Raw genomic sequence first — 19,102 nt, forward strand, 5'->3', positions numbered from 1 at the left:
GAACCCCAAAGAAAATCCTATCGTTTCGTAGAAACGTATCTCGATTTGGAAGGACAATGCAGGGAATCCAGAGTATTTCATATGGACGCAAATGGTGTGTTAATTCGTCAATGTGAGGGAGCGAGGGATGCAGTAAAGGAGGAATAAAGCATCGGAAAAGAGATACCCGGAACCCGAAGGAAAATCCTACCGTTTCCGTAGAAACGTATCTCGATTTAGATTGACAATGCAGGGAATCCAGAGTATTCCATATAGACGCAAATTGTGTGTTAATTCTTCTATGTGAGGGAGCGAGTGATGCAGTAAAGGAGGAATAATGCATCGGAAAAGAGATACTCGGAACCCCAAAGAAAATCCTATCGTTTCCGTAGAAACGTATCTCGATTTAGAAGGACAATGCAGGGAATCCAGAGTATTTCATATGGACACAAATTGTGTGTTAATTCGTCAATGTGAGGGAGCGAGGAATGCAGTAAAGGAGGAATAATGCATCGGAAAAGAGATACTCTTAACCCCAAAGAAAATCTTATCTTATCCGTAGAAACGTATCTCGATTTAGAAGGACAATGCAGGGAATCCAGAGTATTTCATATGGACGCAAATTGTGTGTTAATTCGTCAATGTGAGGGAGCGGGGAATGCAGTAAAGGAGGAATAATGCATCGGAAAAGAGATACTCGGAACCCCAAAGAAAATCCTATCGTTTCCGTAGAAACGTATCTCGATTTAGAAGGACAATGCAGGGAATCCAGAGTATTTCATATGGACGCAAATTGTGTGTTAATTCGTCAATGTCAGGGAGCGAGGGATGCAGTAAAGGAGGAATAATGCATCGGAAAAGAGATACTCGGAACCCCAAAGAAAATCCTATCGTTTCCGTAGAAACGTATCTCGATTTGAAAGGACAATGCAGGGAATCCAGAGTATTTCATATGGACGCAAATGGTGTGTTAATTCGTCAATGTGAGGGAGCGAGGGATGCAGTAAAGGAGGAATAATGCATCGGAAAAGAGATACTCGGAACCCGAAGGAAAATCCTACCGTTTCCGTAGAAACGTATCTCGATTTAGATTGACAATGCAGGGAATCCAGAGTATTACATATAGACGCAAATTGTGTGTTAATTCTTCTATGTGAGGGAGCGAGTGATGCAGTAAAGGAGGAATAATGCATCGGAAAAGAGATACTCGGAACCCCAAAGAAAATCCTATCGTTTCCGTAGAAACGTATCTCGATTTAGAAGGACAATGCAGGGAATCCAGAGTATTTCATATGGACACAAATTGTGTGTTAATTCGTCAATGTGAGGGAGCGAGGAATGCAGTAAAGGAGGAATAATGCATCGGAAAAGAGTTACTCTTAACCCCAAAGAAAATCCTATCTTATCCGTAGAAACGTATCTCGATTTAGAAGGACAATGCAGGGAATCCAGAGTATTTCATATGGACGCAAATTGTGTGTTAATTCGTCAATGTGAGGGAGCGGGGAATGCAGTAAAGGAGGAATAATGCATCGGAAAAGAGATACTCGGAACCCCAAAGAAAATCCTATCGTTTCCGTAGAAACGTACCTCGATTTAGAAGGACAATGCAGGGAATCCAGAGTATTTCTTATGGACGCAAATTGTGTGTTAATTCGTCAATGTCAGGGAGCGAGGGATGCAGTAAAGGAGGAATAATGCATCGGAAAAGAGATACTCGGAACCCCAAAGAAAATCCTATCGTTTCCGTAGAAACGTATCTCGATTTAGAAGGACAATGCAGGGAATCCAGAGTATATCATATGGACGCAAATTGTGTGTTAATTCGTCAATGTGAGGGAGCGAGGGATGCAGTAAAGGAGGAATAATGCATCGGAAAAGAGATACTCGGAACCCCAAAGAAAATCCTATCGTTTCCGTAGAAACGTATCTCGATTTAGAAGGACAATGCAGGGAATCCAGGGTATTTCATATGGACGCAAATTGTGTGTTAATTCGTCAATGTGAGGGAGCGAGGGATGCAGTAAAGGAGGAATAATGCATGGGAAAGGAGATACTCGGAACCCCAAAGAGAATCCTATCGTTTCCGTAGAAACGTATCTCGATTTAGAAGGACAATGCAGGGAATCCAGAGTATTTCATATGAACGCAAATTGTGTGTTAATTCGTCAATGTGAGGAAGCGAGGGATGCAGTAAAGGAGGAATAATGAATCGGAAAAGAGATACGCGGAACCCCAAAGAAAATCCTATCGTTTTCGTACAAACGTATCTCGATTTAGAAGGACAATGCAGGGAATCCAGAGTATTTCATATGGACGCAAATTGTGTGTTAATTCGTCAATGTGAGGGAGCGAGGGATGCAGTAGAGGAGGAATAATGCATCGGAAAAGAGATACGCGGAACCCCAAAGATAATCCTATCGTTTCCGTAGAAACGTATCTTGATTTAGAAGGACAATGCAGGGAATCCAGAGTATTTCATATGGACGCAAATTGTGTGTTAATTCGTCAATGTGAGGGAGCGAGGGATGCAGTAAAGGAGGAATAATGCATCGGAAAAGAGATACTCGGAACCCCAAAGAAAATCCTATCGTTTCGTAGAAACGTATCTCGATTTGGAAGGACAATGCAGGGAATCCAGAGTATTTCATATGGACGCAAATGGTGTGTTAATTCGTCAATGTGAGGGAGCGAGGGATGCAGTAAAGGAGGAATAAAGCATCGGAAAAGAGATACCCGGAACCCGAAGGAAAATCCTACCGTTTCCGTAGAAACGTATCTCGATTTAGATTGACAATGCAGGGAATCCAGAGTATTCCATATAGACGCAAATTGTGTGTTAATTCTTCTATGTGAGGGAGCGAGTGATGCAGTAAAGGAGGAATAATGCATCGGAAAAGAGATACTTGGAACCCCAAAGAAAATCCTATCATTTCCGTAGAAACGTATCTCGATTTAGAAGGACAATGCAGGGAATCCAGAGTATTTCATATGGACACAAATTGTCTGTTAATTCGTCAATGTGAGGGAGCGAGGAATGCAGTAAAGGAGGAATAATGCATCGGAAAAGAGATACTCTTAACCCCAAACAAATTCCTATCTTATCCGTAGAAACGTATCTCGATTTAGAAGGACAATGCAGGGAATCCAGAGTATTTCATATGGACGCAAATTGTGTGTTAATTCGTCAATGTGAGGGAGCGGGGAATGCAGTAAAGGAGGAATAATGCATCGGAAAAGAGATACTCGGAACCCCAAAGAAAATCCTATCGTTTCCGTAGAAACGTATCTCGATTTAGAAGGACAATGCAGGGAATCCAGAGTATTTCATATGGACGCAAATTGTGTGTTAATTCGTCAATGTCAGGGAGCGAGGGATGCAGTAAAGGAGGAATAATGCATCGGAAAAGAGATACTCGGAACCCCAAAGAAAATCCTGTCGTTTCCGTAGAAACGTATCTCGATTTGAAAGGACAATGCAGGGAATCCAGAGTATTTCATATGGACGCAAATGGTGTGTTAATTCGTCAATGTGAGGGAGCGAGGGATGCAGTAAAGGAGGAATAATGCATCGGAAAAGAGATACTCGGAACCCGAAGGAAAATCCTACCGTTTCCGTAGAAACGTATCTCGATTTAGATTGACAATGCAGGGAATCCAGAGTATTACATATAGACGCAAATTGTGTGTTAATTCTTCTATGTGAGGGAGCGAGTGATGCAGTAAAGGAGGAATAATGCATCGGAAAAGAGATACTCGGAACCCCAAAGAAAATCCTATCGTTTCCGTAGAAACGTATCTCGATTTAGAAGGACAATGCAGGGAATCCAGAGTATTTCATATGGACACAAATTGTGTGTTAATTCGTCAATGTGAGGGAGCGAGGAATGCAGTAAAGGAGGAATAATGCATCGGAAAAGAGTTACTCTTAACCCCAAAGAAAATCCTATCTTATCCGTAGAAACGTATCTCGATTTAGAAGGACAATGCAGGGAATCCAGAGTATTTCATATGGACGCAAATTGTGTGTTAATTCGTCAATGTGAGGGAGCGAGGGATGCAGTAAAGGAGGAATAATGTATGGGAAAAGAGATACTCGGAACCCCAAAGAGAATCCTATCGTTTCCGTAGAAACGTATCTCGATTTAGAAGGACAATGCAGGGAATCCAGAGTATTTCATATGAACGCAAATTGTGTGTTAATTCGTCAATGTGAGGAAGCGAGGGATGCAGTAAAGGAGGAATAATGCATCGGAAAAGAGATACTGGGAACCCCAAAGAAAATCCTATCGTTTCCGTAGAAACGTATCTCGATTTAGAAGGACAATGCAGGGAATCCAGAGTATTTCATATGAACGCAAATTGTGTGTTAATTCGTCAATGTGAGGAAGCGAGGGATGCAGTAAAGGAGGAATAATGCATCGGAAAAGAGAGACGCGGAACCCCAAAGAAAATCCTATCGTTTTCGTAGAAACGTATCTCGATTTAGAAGGACAATGCAGGGAATCCAGAGTATTTCATATGGACGCTAATTGTGTGTTAATTCGTCAATGTGAGGGAGCGAGGGATGCAGTAAAGGAGGAATAATGCATCGGAAAAGAGATACTCGGAACACCAAAGAAAATCCTATCGTTTCCGTAGAAACGTATCTCGATTTAGAAGGACAATGCAGGGAATCCTGAGTATTTCATATGGGCGCAAATTGTGTGTTAATTCGTCAATGTGAGGGAGCGAGGGATGCAGTAAAGGAGGGATAATGCATCGGAAAAGAGATACTCGGAACACCAAAGAAAATCCTTTCGCTTCCGTAGAAACGTATCTCGATTTAGGAGGACTATGCTGGGAATCCTGAGTATTTCATATGGACGCAAATTGTGTGTTAATTCGTCAATGTGAGGGTGCGAGGGATGCAGTAAAGGAGGAATAATGCATCGGAAAAGAGATACTCGGAACCCCAAAGTAAATCCTAACGTTTCCGTAGCAACGTATCTCGATTTAGGAGGACAATGCAGGGAATCCAGAGTATTTCATATGGACGCAAATTGTGTGTTAATTCGTCAATGTCAGGGAGCGAGGAATGCAGTAAAGGAGGAATAATGCATCGGAAAAGAGTTACTCTTAACCCCAAAGAAAATCCTATCTTATCCGTAGAAACGTATCTCGATTTAGAAGGACAATGCAGGGAATCCAGAGTATTTCATATGGACGCAAATTGTGTGTTAATTCGTCAATGTGAGGGAGCGGGGAATGCAGTAAAGGACGAATAATGCATCGGAAAAGAGATACTCGGAACCCCAAAGAAAATCCTATCGTTTCCGTAGAAACGTACCTCGATTTAGAAGGACAATGCAGGGAATCCAGAGTATTTCTTATGGACGCAAATTGTGTGTTAATTCGTCAATGTCAGGGAGCGAGGGATGCAGTAAAGGAGGAATAATGCATCGGAAAAGAGATACTCGGAACCCCAAAGAAAATCCTATCGTTTCCGTAGAAACGTATCTCGATTTAGAAGGACAATGCAGGGAATCCAGAGTATATCATATGGACGCAAATTGTGTGTTAATTCGTCAATGTGAGGGAGCGAGGGATGCAGTAAAGGAGGAATAATGCATCGGAAAAGAGATACTCGGAACCCCAAAGAAAATCCTATCGTTTCCGTAGAAACGTATCTCGATTTAGAAGGACAATGCAGGGAATCCAGAGTATTTCATATGGACGCAAATTGTGTGTTAATTCGTCAATGTGAGGGAGCGAGGGATGCAGTAAAGGAGGAATAATGCATGGGAAAGGAGATACTCGGAACCCCAAAGAGAATCCTATCGTTTCCGTAGAAACGTATCTCGATTTAGAAGGACAATGCAGGGAATCCAGAGTATTTCATATGAACGCAAATTGTGTGTTAATTCGTCAATGTGAGGAAGCGAGGGATGCAGTAAAGGAGGAATAATGCATCGGAAAAGAGATACGCGGAACCCCAAAGAAAATCCTATCGTTTTCGTACAAACGTATCTCGATTTAGAAGGACAATGCAGGGGATCCAGAGTATTTCATATGGACGCAAATTGTGTGTTAATTCGTCAATGTGAGGGAGCGAGGGATGCAGTAGAGGAGGAATAATGCATCGGAAAAGAGATACGCGGAACCCCAAAGAAAATCCTATCGTTTCCGTAGAAACGTATCTTGATTTAGAAGGACAATGCAGGGAATCCAGAGTATTTCATATGGACGCAAATTGTGTGTTAATTCGTCAATGTGAGGGAGCGAGGGATGCAGTAAAGGAGGAATAATGCATCGGAAAAGAGATACTCGGAACCCCAAAGAAAATCCTATCGTTTCGTAGAAACGTATCTCGATTTGGAAGGACAATGCAGGGAATCCAGAGTATTTCATATGGACGCAAATGGTGTGTTAATTCGTCAATGTGAGGGAGCGAGGGATGCAGTAAAGGAGGAATAAAGCATCGGAAAAGAGATACCCGGAACCCGAAGGAAAATCCTACCGTTTCCGTAGAAACGTATCTCGATTTAGATTGACAATGCAGGGAATCCAGAGTATTCCATATAGACGCAAATTGTGTGTTAATTCTTCTATGTGAGGGAGCGAGTGATGCAGTAAAGGAGGAATAATGCATCGGAAAAGAGATACTCGGAACCCCAAAGAAAATCCTATCGTTTCCGTAGAAACGTATCTCGATTTAGAAGGACAATGCAGGGAATCAAGAGTATTTCATATGGACACAAATTGTGTGTTAATTCGTCAATGTGAGGGAGCGAGGAATGCAGTAAAGGAGGAATAATGCATCGGAAAAGAGATACTCTTAACCCCAAAGAAAATCCTATCTTATTCGTAGAAACGTATCTCGATTTAGAAGGACAATGCAGGGAATCCAGAGTATTTCATATGGACGCAAATTGTGTGTTAATTCGTCAATGTGAGGGAGCGGGGAATGCAGTAAAGGAGGAATAATGCATCGGAAAAGAGATACTCGGAACCCCAAAGAAAATCCTATCGTTTCCGTAGAAACGTATCTCGATTTAGAAGGACAATGCAGGGAATCCAGAGTATTTCATATGGACGCAAATTGTGTGTTAATTCGTCAATGTCAGGGAGCGAGGGATGCAGTAAAGGAGGAATAATGCATCGGAAAAGAGATACTCGGAACCCCAAAGAAAATCCTATCGTTTCCGTAGAAACGTATCTCGATTTGAAAGGACAATGCAGGGAATCCAGAGTATTTCATATGGACGCAAATGGTGTGTTAATTCGTCAATGTGAGGGAGCGAGGGATGCAGTAAAGGAGGAATAATGCATCGGAAAAGAGATACTCGGAACCCCAAAGAAAATCCTATCGTTTTCGTACAAACGTATCTCGATTTAGAAGGACAATGCAGGGAATCCAGAGTATTTCTTATGGACGCAAATTGTGTGTCAATTCGTCAATGTCAGGGAGCGAGGGATGCAGTAAAGGAGGAATAATGCATCGGAAAAGAGATACTCGGAACCCCAAAGAAAATCCTATCGTTTCCGTAGAAACGTATCTCGATTTAGAAGGACAATGCAGGGAATCCAGAGTATATCATATGGACGCAAATTGTGTGTTAATTCGTCAATGTGAGGGAGCGAGGGATGCAGTAAAGGAGGAATAATGCATCGGAAAAGAGATACTCGGAACCCCAAAGAAAATCCTATCGTTTCCGTAGAAACGTATCTCGATTTAGAAGGACAATGCAGGGAATCCAGAGTATTTCATATGGACGCAAATTGTGTGTTAATTCGTCAATGTGAGGGAGCGAGGGATGCAGTAAAGGAGGAATAATGCATGGGAAAGGAGATACTCGGAACCCCAAAGAGAATCCTATCGTTTCCGTAGAAACGTATCTCGATTTAGAAGGACAATGCAGGGAATCCAGAGTATTTCATATGAACGCAAATTGTGTGTTAATTCGTCAATGTGAGGAAGCGAGGGATGCAGTAAAGGAGGAATAATGCATCGGAAAAGAGATACGCGGAACCCCAAAGAAAATCCTATCGTTTTCGTACAAACGTATCTCGATTTAGAAGGACAATGCAGGGAATCCAGAGTATTTCATATGGACGCAAATTGTGTGTTAATTCGTCAATGTGAGGGAGCGAGGGATGCAGTAGAGGAGGAATAATGCATCGGAAAAGAGATACGCGGAACCCCAAAGAAAATCCTATCGTTTCCGTAGAAACGTATCTTGATTTAGAAGGACAATGCAGGGAATCCAGAGTATTTCATATGGACGCAAATTGTGTGTTAATTCGTCAATGTGAGGGAGCGAGGGATGCAGTAAAGGAGGAATAATGCATCGGAAAAGAGATACTCGGAACCCCAAAGAAAATCCTATCGTTTCGTAGAAACGTATCTCGATTTGGAAGGACAATGCAGGGAATCCAGAGTATTTCATATGGACGCAAATGGTGTGTTAATTCGTCAATGTGAGGGAGCGAGGGATGCAGTAAAGGAGGAATAAAGCATCGGAAAAGAGATACCCGGAACCCGAAGGAAAATCCTACCGTTTCCGTAGAAACGTATCTCGATTTAGATTGACAATGCAGGGAATCCAGAGTATTCCATATAGACGCAAATTGTGTGTTAATTCTTCTATGTGAGGGAGCGAGTGATGCAGTAAAGGAGGAATAATGCATCGGAAAAGAGATACTCGGAACCCCAAAGAAAATCCTATCGTGTCCGTAGAAACGTATCTCGATTTGGAAGGACAATGCAGGGAATCCAGAGTATTTCATATGGACACAAATTGTGTGTTAATTCGTCAATGTGAGGGAGCGAGGAATGCAGTAAAGGAGGAATAATGCATCGGAAAAGAGATACTCTTAACCCCAAAGAAAATCCTATCTTATCCGTAGAAACGTATCTCGATTTAGAAGGACAATGCAGGGAATCCAGAGTATTTCATATGGACGCAAATTGTGTGTTAATTCGTCAATGTGAGGGAGCGGGGAATGCAGTAAAGGAGGAATAATGCATCGGAAAAGAGATACTCGGAACCCCAAAGAAAATCCTATCGTTTCCGTAGAAACGTATCTCGATTTAGAAGGACAATGCAGGGAATCCAGAGTATTTCATATGGACGCAAATTGTGTGTTAATTCGTCAATGTCAGGGAGCGAGGGATGCAGTAAAGGAGGAATAATGCATCGGAAAAGAGATACTCGGAACCCCAAAGAAAATCCTATCGTTTCCGTAGAAACGTATCTCGATTTGAAAGGACAATGCAGGGAATCCAGAGTATTTCATATGGACGCAAATGGTGTGTTAATTCGTCAATGTGAGGGAGCGAGGGATGCAGTAAAGGAGGAATAATGCATCGGAAAAGAGATACTCGGAACCCGAAGGAAAATCCTACCGTTTCCGTAGAAACGTATCTCGATTTAGATTGACAATGCAGGGAATCCAGAGTATTACATATAGACGCAAATTGTGTGTTAATTCTTCTATGTGAGGGAGCGAGTGATGCAGTAAAGGAGGAATAATGCATCGGAAAAGAGATACTCGGAACCCCAAAGAAAATCCTATCGTTTCCGTAGAAACGTATCTCGATTTAGAAGGACAATGCAGGGAATCCAGAGTATTTCATATGGACACAAATTGTGTGTTAATTCGTCAATGTGAGGGAGCGAGGAATGCAGTAAAGGAGGAATAATGCATCGGAAAAGAGTTACTCTTAACCCCAAAGAAAATCCTATCTTATCCGTAGAAACGTATCTCGATTTAGAAGGACAATGCAGGGAATCCAGAGTATTTCATATGGACGCAAATTGTGTGTTAATTCGTCAATGTGAGGGAGCGGGGAATGCAGTAAAGGACGAATAATGCATCGGAAAATAGATACTCGGAACCCCAAAGAAAATCCTATCGTTTCCGTAGAAACGTACCTCGATTCAGAAGGACAATGCAGGGAATCCAGAGTATTTCTTATGGACGCAAATTGTGTGTTAATTCGTCAATGTCAGGGAGCGAGGGATGCAGTAAAGGAGGAATAATGCATCGGAAAAGAGATACTCGGAACCCCAAAGAAAATCCTATCGTTTCCGTAGAAACGTATCTCGATTTAGAAGGACAATGCAGGGAATCCAGAGTATTTCATATGAACGCAAATTGTGTGTTAATTCGTCAATGTGAGAAAGCGAGGGATGCAGTAAAGGAGGAATAATGCATCGGAAAAGAGATACGCGGAACCCCAAAGAAAATCCTATAGTTTCCGTAGAAACGTATCTCGATTAGAAGGACAATGCAGGGAATACTGAGTATTTCATATGGACGCAAATTGTGTGTTAATTCGTCAATGTGAGGGAGCGAGGGATGCAGTAAAGGAGGAATAATGCATCGGAAAAGAGATACTCGGAACCCCAAAGAAAATCCTATCGTTTCCGTAGAAACGTATCTCGATTTAGGAGGACTATGCAGGGAATCCCGAGTATTTCATATGGACGCAAATTGTGTGTTAATTCGTCAATGTGAGGGAGCGAGGGATGCAGTAAAGGAGGAATAATGCATCGGAAAAGAGATACTCGGAACCCCAAAGAAAATCCTATCGTTTCCGTAGAAACGTATCTCGATTTAGAAGGACAATGCAAGGAATCCAGAGTATATCATATGGACGCAAATTGTGTGTTAATTCGTCAATGTGAGGGAGCGAGGGATGCAGTAAAGGAGGAATAATGCATCGGAAAAGAGATACTCGGAACCCCAAAGAAAATCCTATCGTTTCCGTAGAAACGTATCTCGATTTAGAAGGACAATGCAGGGAATCCAGAGTATTTCATATGGACGCAAATTGTGTGTTAATTCGTCAATGTGAGGGAGCGAGGGATGCAGTAAAGGAGGAATAATGCATGGGAAAGGAGATACTCGGAACCCCAAAGAGAATCCTATCGTTTCCGTAGAAACGTATCTCGATTTTGAAGGGCAATGCAGGGAATCCAGAGTATTTCATATGAACGCAAATTGTGTGTTAATTCGTCAATGTGAGGAAGCGAGGGATGCAGTAAAGGAGGAATAATGCATCGGAAAAGAGATACGCGGAACCCCAAAGAAAATCCTATCGTTTTCGTACAAACGTATCTCGATTTAGAAGGACAATGCAGGGAATCCAGAGTATTTCATATGGACGCAAATTGTGTGTTAATTCGTCAATGTGAGGGAGCGAGGGATGCAGTAGAGGAGGAATAATGCATCGGAAAAGAGATACGCGGAACCCCAAAGAAAATCCTATCGTTTCCGTAGAAACGTATCTTGATTTAGAAGGACAATGCAGGGAATCCAGAGTATTTCATATGGACGCAAATTGTGTGTTAATTCGTCAATGTGAGGGAGCGAGGGATGCAGTATAGGAGGAATAATGCATCGGAAAAGAGATACTCGGAACCCCAAAGAAAATCCTATCGTTTCGTAGAAACGTATCTCGATTTGGAAGGACAATGCAGGGAATCCAGAGTATTTCATATGGACGCAAATGGTGTGTTAATTCGTCAATGTGAGGGAGCGAGGGATGCAGTAAAGGAGGAATAAAGCATCGGAAAAGAGATACTCGGAACCCGAAGGAAAATCCTACCGTTTCCGTAGAAACGTATCTCGATTTAGATTGACAATGCAGGGAATCCAGAGTATTCCATATAGACGCAAATTGTGTGTTAATTCTTCTATGTGAGGGAGCGAGCGATGCAGTAAAGGAGGAATAATGCATCGGAAAAGAGATACTCGGAACCCCAAAGAAAATCCTATCGTTTCCGTAGAAACGTATCTCGATTTAGAAGGACAATGCAGGGAATCCAGAGTATTTCATATGGACACAAATTGTGTGTTAATTCGTCAATGTGAGGGAGCGAGGAATGCAGTAAAGGAGGAATAATGCATCGGAAAAGAGATACTCTTAACCCCAAAGAAAATCCTATCTTATCCGTAGAAACGTATCTCGATTTAGAAGGACAATGCAGGGAATCCAGAGTATTTCATATGGACGCAAATTGTGTGTTAATTCGTCAATGTGAGGGAGTGGGGAATGCAGTAAAGGAGGAATAATGCATCGGAAAAGAGATACTCGGAACCCCAAAGAAAATCCTATCGTTTCCGTAGAAACGTATCTCGATTTAGAAGGACAATGCAGGGAATCCAGAGTATTTCATATGGACGCAAATTGTGTGTTAATTCGTCAATGTCAGGTAGCGAGGGATGCAGTAAAGGAGGAATAATGCATCGGAAAAGAGATACTCGGAACCCCAAAGACAATCCTATCGTTTCCGTAGAAACGTATCTCGATTTAGAAGGACAATGCAGGGAATCCAGAGTATTTCATATGAACGCAAATTGTGTGTTAATATGTCAATGTGAGGAAGCGAGGGATGCAGTAAAGGAGGAATAACGCATCGGAAAAGAGATACGCGGAACCCCAAAGAAAATCCTATAGTTTCCGTAGAAACGTATCTCGATTTAGAAGGACAATGCAGGGAATCCTGAGTATTTCATATGGACGCAAATTGTGTGTTAATTCGTCAATGTGAGGGAGCGAGGGATGCAGTAAAGGAGGAATAATGCATCGGAAAAGAGATACTCGGAACCCCAAAGAAAATCCTATCGTTTCCGTAGAAACGTATCTCGATTTAGGAGGACAATGCAGGGAATCCAGAGTATTTCATATGGACGCAAATTGTGTGTTAATTCGTCAATGTGAGGGAGCGAGGGATGCAGTAAAGGAGGAATAATGCATCGGAAAAGAGATACTCGGAACCCCAAAGAAAATCGTTTCGTTACCATAGAAACGTATCTCGATTTGGAAGGACAATGCAGGGAATCCAGAGTATTTCATATGGACGCAAATGGTGTGTTAATTCGTCAATGTGAGGGAGCGAGGGATGCAGTAAAGGAGGAATAATGCATCGGAAAAGAGATACTCGACTCCGAAAAGAAAATCCTATCGTTTCCGTAGAAACGTATCTCGATTTATAAAGATAATGCAGGGAACCCAGAGTATTTCATATGGACGCAATTTGTGTGTTAATCCGGCAATGTGAGGGAGCGAGGGATGCAGTAAACGAGGAATAATGCATCGGAAAAGAGATACTCGGAACCCCAAAGAAAATCCTGTCGTTTCCGTAGAAACGAATCCCGATTCAGAAGGACAATGCAGGGAATCCTGAGTATTTCATATGGACGCAAATTGTGTGTTAATTCGTCAATGTGAGGGAGCGAGGGATGCAGTAAACGAGGAATAATGCATCGGAAAAGAGATACTCGGAACCCCAAAGAAAATCCTATCGTTTCCGTAGAAACGTATCTCGATTTAGGAGGACAATGCAGGCAATCCAGAGTATTTCATATGGACGCAAATTGTGTGTTAATTCGTCAATGTGAGGGAGCGAGGGATGCAGTAAAGGAGGAATAATGCATCGGAAAAGAGATACTCGGAACCCCAAAGAAAATCCTATCGTTTCCGTAGAAACGTATCTCGATTTCGAAGGACAATGAAAGGAATCCAGAGTATATCATATGGACGCAAATTGTGTGTTAATTCGTCAATGTGAGGGAGCGAGGGATGCAGTAAAGGAGGAATAATCCATCGGAAAAGAGATACTCGGAACCCCAAAGAAAATCCTATCGTTTCCGTAGAAACGTATCTCGATTTAGAAGGACAATGCAGGGAATCCAGAGTATTTCATATGGACGCAAATTGTGTGTTAATTCGTCAATGTCAGGGAGCGAGGAATGCAGTAAAGGAGGAATAATGCATCGGAAAAGAGATACTCGGAACCGCAAAGAAAATCCTATCGTTTCCGTAGAAACGTATCTCGATTTAGAAGGACAATGCAGGGAATCCAGAGTATTTCATATGAACGCAAATTGTGTGTTAATTCGTCAATGTGAGGAAGCGAGGGATGCAGTAAAGGAGGAATAATGCATCGGAAAAGAGATACGCGGAACCCCAAAGAAAATCCTATAGTTTCCGTAGAAACGTATCTCGATTTAGAAGAACAATGCAGGGAATCCTGAGTATTTCATATGGACGCAAATTGTGTGTTAATTCGTCAATGTGAGGGAGCGAGGGATGCAGTAAAGGAGGAATAAAGCTTCGGAAAAGAGATACTCGGAACCCCAAACAAAATCCTCTCGTTTCCGTAGAAACGTATCTCGATTTAGGAGGACAATGCAGGGAATCCACAGAATTTAATATGGACGCAAATTGTGTGTTAATTCGTCAATGTGAGGGAGCGAGGGATGCAGTAAAGGAGGAATAATGCATCGGAAAAGAGATACTCGGAACCCCAAAGAAAATCCTATCGTATCCGTAGAAACGTATCTCGATTTAGAAGGACAATGCAAGGAATCCAGAGTATATCATATGGTCGCAAATTGTGTGTTAATTCGTCAAAGTGAGGGAGTGAGGGATGCAGTAAAGGAGGAATAATGCATCGGAAAAGAGATACTCGGAACCCCAAAGAAAATCCTATCGTTTCCGTAGAAACGTATCTGGATTTAGAAGGACAATGCAGGGAATCCAGAGTATGTCATATGGATGCAAATTGTGAGTTAATTCGTCAATGTGAGGGAGCGAGGGATGCAGTAAAGGAGGAATAATGCATCGGAAAAGAGATACTCGGAACCCCAAAGAAAATCCTATCGGTTCCGTAGAAACGTATCTCGATTTAGAAGGACAATGCAGGGAATCCAGAGTATTTCATATGAACGCAAATTGTGTGTTAATTCGTCAATGTGAGGAAGCGAGGGATGCAGTAAAGGAGGAATAATGCATCGGAAAAGAGATACGCGGAACCCCAAAGAAAATCCTATCGTTATCGTACAAACGTATCTCGATTTAGAAGGACAATGCAGGGAATCCAGAGTATTTCATATGGACGCAAATTGTGTGTTAATTCTTCAATGTGAGGGAGCGAGGGATGCACTAAAGGAGGAATAATGCATCGGAAAACAGATACTCGGAACCCCAAAGAAAATCCTATCGTTTCCGTAGAAACGTATCTCGATTTAGAAGGACAATGCAGGGAATCCTGAGTATTTCATATGGACGCAAATTGTGTGTTAATTCGTCAATGTGAGGGAGCGAGGGATACAGTAAAGGAGGGATAATGCATCGGAAAAGAGATACTCGGAACCCCAAAGAAAATCCTTTCGCTTCCGTAGAAACGTATCTCGATTTAGGAGGACAATGCAGGGAATCCAGAGTATTTCATATGGACGCAAATTGTGTGTTAATTCGTCAATGTGAGGGAGCGTGGGATGCAGTAAAGGAGGAATAATGCATCGGAAAAGAGATACTCGGAACCCCAAAGAAAATCCTATCGTTTCCATAGAAACGTATCTCGATTTAGGAGGACAATGCAGGGAATCCAGAGTATTTCATATGGACGCAAATTGTGTGTTAATTCGTCAATGTGAGGGAGCGAGGAATGCAGTAAAGGAGGAATAATGCATCGGAAAAGAGATACTCTTAACCCCAAAGAAAATCCTATCTTATCCGTAGAAACGTATCTCGATTTAGAAGGACAATGCAGGGAATCCAGAGTATTTCATATGGGCGCAAATTGTGTGTTAATTCGTCAATGTGAGGGAGCGGGGAATGCAGTAAAGGAGGAATAATGCATCGGAAAAGAGATACTCGGAACCCCAAAGAAAATCCTATCGTTTCCGTAGAAACGTATCTCGATTTAGAAGGACAATGCAGGGAATCCAGAGTATTTCATATGGACGCAAATTGTGTGTTAATTCGTCAATGTCAGGTAGCGAGGGATGCAGTAAAGGAGGAATAATGCATCGGAAAAGAGATACTCGGAACCCCAAAGAAAATCCTATCGTTTCCGTAGAAACGTATCTCGATTTAGAAGGACAATGCAGGGAATCCAGAGTATTTCATATGAACGCAAATTGTGTGTTAATATGTCAATGTGAGGAAGCGAGGGATGCAGTAAAGGAGGAATAATGCATCGGAAAAGAGATACGCGGAACCCCAAAGAAAATCCTATAGTTTCCGTAGATACGTATCTCGATTTAGAAGGACAATGCAGGGAATCCTGAGTATTTCATATGGACGCAAATTGTGTGTTAATTCGTCAACGTGAGGGAGCGAGGGATGCAGTAAAGGAGGAATAATGCATCGGAAAAGAGATACTCGGAACCCCAAAGAAAATCCTATCGTTTCCGTAGAAACGTATCTCGATTTAGAAGGACAATGCAGGGAATCCTGAGTATTTCATATGGACGCAAATTGTGTGTTAATTCGTCAATGTGAGGGAGCGAGGGATGCAGTAAAGGAGGAATAATGCATCGGAAAAGAGATACTCGGAACCCCAAAGAAAATCCTATCGTTTCCGTAGAAACGTATCTCGATTTAGAAGGACAATGCAGGGAATCCAGAGTATTTCATATGGACGCAAATGGTGTGTTAATTCGTCAATGTGAGGGAGCGAGGGATGCAGTAAAGGAGGAATAATGCATCGGAAAAGAGATACTCGACTCCCAAAAGAAAATCCTATCGTTTCCGTAGAAACGTATCTCGATTTATAAAGATAATGCAGGGAACCCAGAGTATTTCATATGGACGAAATTTGTGTGTTAATCCGGCAATGTGAGGGAGCGAGGGATGCAGTAAACGAGGAATAATGCATCGGAAAAGAGATACTCGGAACCCCAAAGAAAATCCTGTCGTTTCCGTAGAAACGAATCCCGATTTAGAAGGACAATGCAGGGAATCCTGAGTATTTCATATGGACGCAAATTGTGTGTTAATTCGTCAATGTGAGGGAGCGAGGGATGCAGTAAACGAGGAATAATGCATCGGAAAAGAGATACTCGGAACCCCAAAGAAAATCCTATCGTTTCCGTAGAAACGTATCTCGATTTAGGAGGACAATGCAGGCAATCCAGAGTATTTCATATGGACGCAAATTGTGTGTTAATTCGTCAATGTGAGGGAGCGAGGGATGCAGTAAAGGAGGAATAATGCATCGGAAAAGAGATACTCGGAACCCCAAAGAAAATCCTATCGTTTCCGTAGAAACGTATCTCGATTTAGAAGGACAATGAAAGGAATCCAGAGTATATCATATGGACGCAAATTGTGTGTTAATTCGTCAATGTGAGGGAGCGAGGGATGCAGTAAAGGAGGAATAATCCATCGGAAAAGAGATACTCGGAACCCCAAAGAAAATCCTATCGTTTCCGTAGAAACGTATCTCGATTTAGAAGGACAATGCAGGGAATCCAGAGTATTTCATATGGACGCAAATTGTGTGTTAATTCGTCAATGTCAGGGAGCGAGCAATGCAGTAAAGGAGGAATAATGCATCGGAAAAGAGATACTCGGAACCCCAAAGTAAATCCTATCGTTTCCGTAGAAACGTATCTCGATTTAGAAGGACAATGCAGGGAATCCAGAGTATTTCATATGAACGCAAATTGTGTGTTAATTCGTCAATGTGAGGAAGCGAGGGATGCAGTAAAGGAGGAATAATGCATCGGAAAAGAGATACGCGGAACCCCAAAGAAAATCCTATAGTTTCCGTAGAAACGTATCTCGATTTAGAAGAACAATGCAGGGAATCCTGAGTATTTCATATGGACGCAAATTGTGTGTTAATTCGTCAATGTGAGGGAGCGAGGGATGCAGTAAAGGAGGAATAATGCATCGGAAAAGAGATACTCGGAACCCCAAAGAAAATCCTATCGTTTCCGTAGAAACGTATCTCGATTTAGGAGGACAATGCAGGGAATCCACAGAATTTAATATGGACGCAAATTGTGTGTTAATTCGTCAATGTGAGGGAGCGAGGGATGCAGTAAAGGAGGAATAATGCATCGGAAAAGAGATACTCGGAACCCCAAAGAAAATCCTATCGTATCCGTAGAAACGTATCTCGATTTAGAAGGACAATGCAAGGAATCCAGAGTATATCATATGGTCGCAAATTGTGTGTTAATTCGTCAAAGTGAGGGAGCGAGGGATGCAGTAAAGGAGGAATAATGCATCGGAAAAGAGATACTCGGAACCCCAAAGAAAATCCTATCGTTTTTGTAGAAACGTATCTGGATTTAGAAGGACAATGCAGGGAATCCAGAGTATGTCATATGGACGCAAATTGTGAGTTAATTCGTCAATGTGAGGGAGCGAGGGATGCAGTAAAGGAGGAATAATGCATCGGAAAAGAGATACTCGGAACCCCAAAGAAAATCCTATCGGTTCCGTAGAAACGTATCTCGATTTAGAAGGACAATGCAGGGAATCCAGAGTATTTCATATGAACGCAAATTGTGTGTTAATTCGTCAATGTGAGGAAGCGAGGGATGCAGTAAAGGAGGAATAATGCATCGGAAAAGAGATACGCGGAACCCCAAAGAAAATCCTATCGTTTTCGTACAAACGTATCTCGATTTAGAAGGACAATGCCGGGAATCCAGAGTATTTCATATGGACGCAAATTGTGTGTTAATTCTTCAATGTGAGGGAGCGAGGGATGCACTAAAGGAGGAATAATGCATCGGAAAACAGATACTCGGAACCCCAACGAAAATCCTATCGTTTCCGTAGAAACGTATCTCGATTTAGAAGGACAATGCAGGGAATCCTGAGTATTTCATATGGACGCAAATTGTGTGTTAATTCGTCAATGTGAGGGAGCGAGGGATACAGTAAAGGAGGGATAATGCATCCGAAAAGAGATACTCGGAACCCCAAAGAAAATCCTTTCGCTTCCGTAGAAACGTATCTCGATTTAGGAGGACAATGCAGGGAATCCAGAGTATTTCATATGGACGCAAATTGTGTGTTAATTCGTCAATGTGAGGGAGCGAGGGATGCAGTAAAGGAGGAATAATGCATCGGAAAAGAGATACTCGGAACCCCAAAGAAAATCCTATCGTTTCCATAGAAACGTATCTCGATTTAGGAGGACAATGCAGGGAATCCAGAGTATTTCATATGGACGCAAATTGTGTGTTAATTCGTCAATGTGAGGGAGCGAGGGATGCAGTAAAGGAGGAATAATGCATCGGAAAAGAGATACTCGTAACCCGAATGAAAATCCTATCATTTCCGTAGAAACGTATCTCGATTTAGAAGGACAATGCAAGGAAT

Source organism: Schistocerca nitens, chromosome 2 (genome assembly GCF_023898315.1).
Source record: "Schistocerca nitens isolate TAMUIC-IGC-003100 chromosome 2, iqSchNite1.1, whole genome shotgun sequence".
NCBI classification, from domain to species: domain Eukaryota; kingdom Metazoa; phylum Arthropoda; class Insecta; order Orthoptera; family Acrididae; genus Schistocerca; species Schistocerca nitens.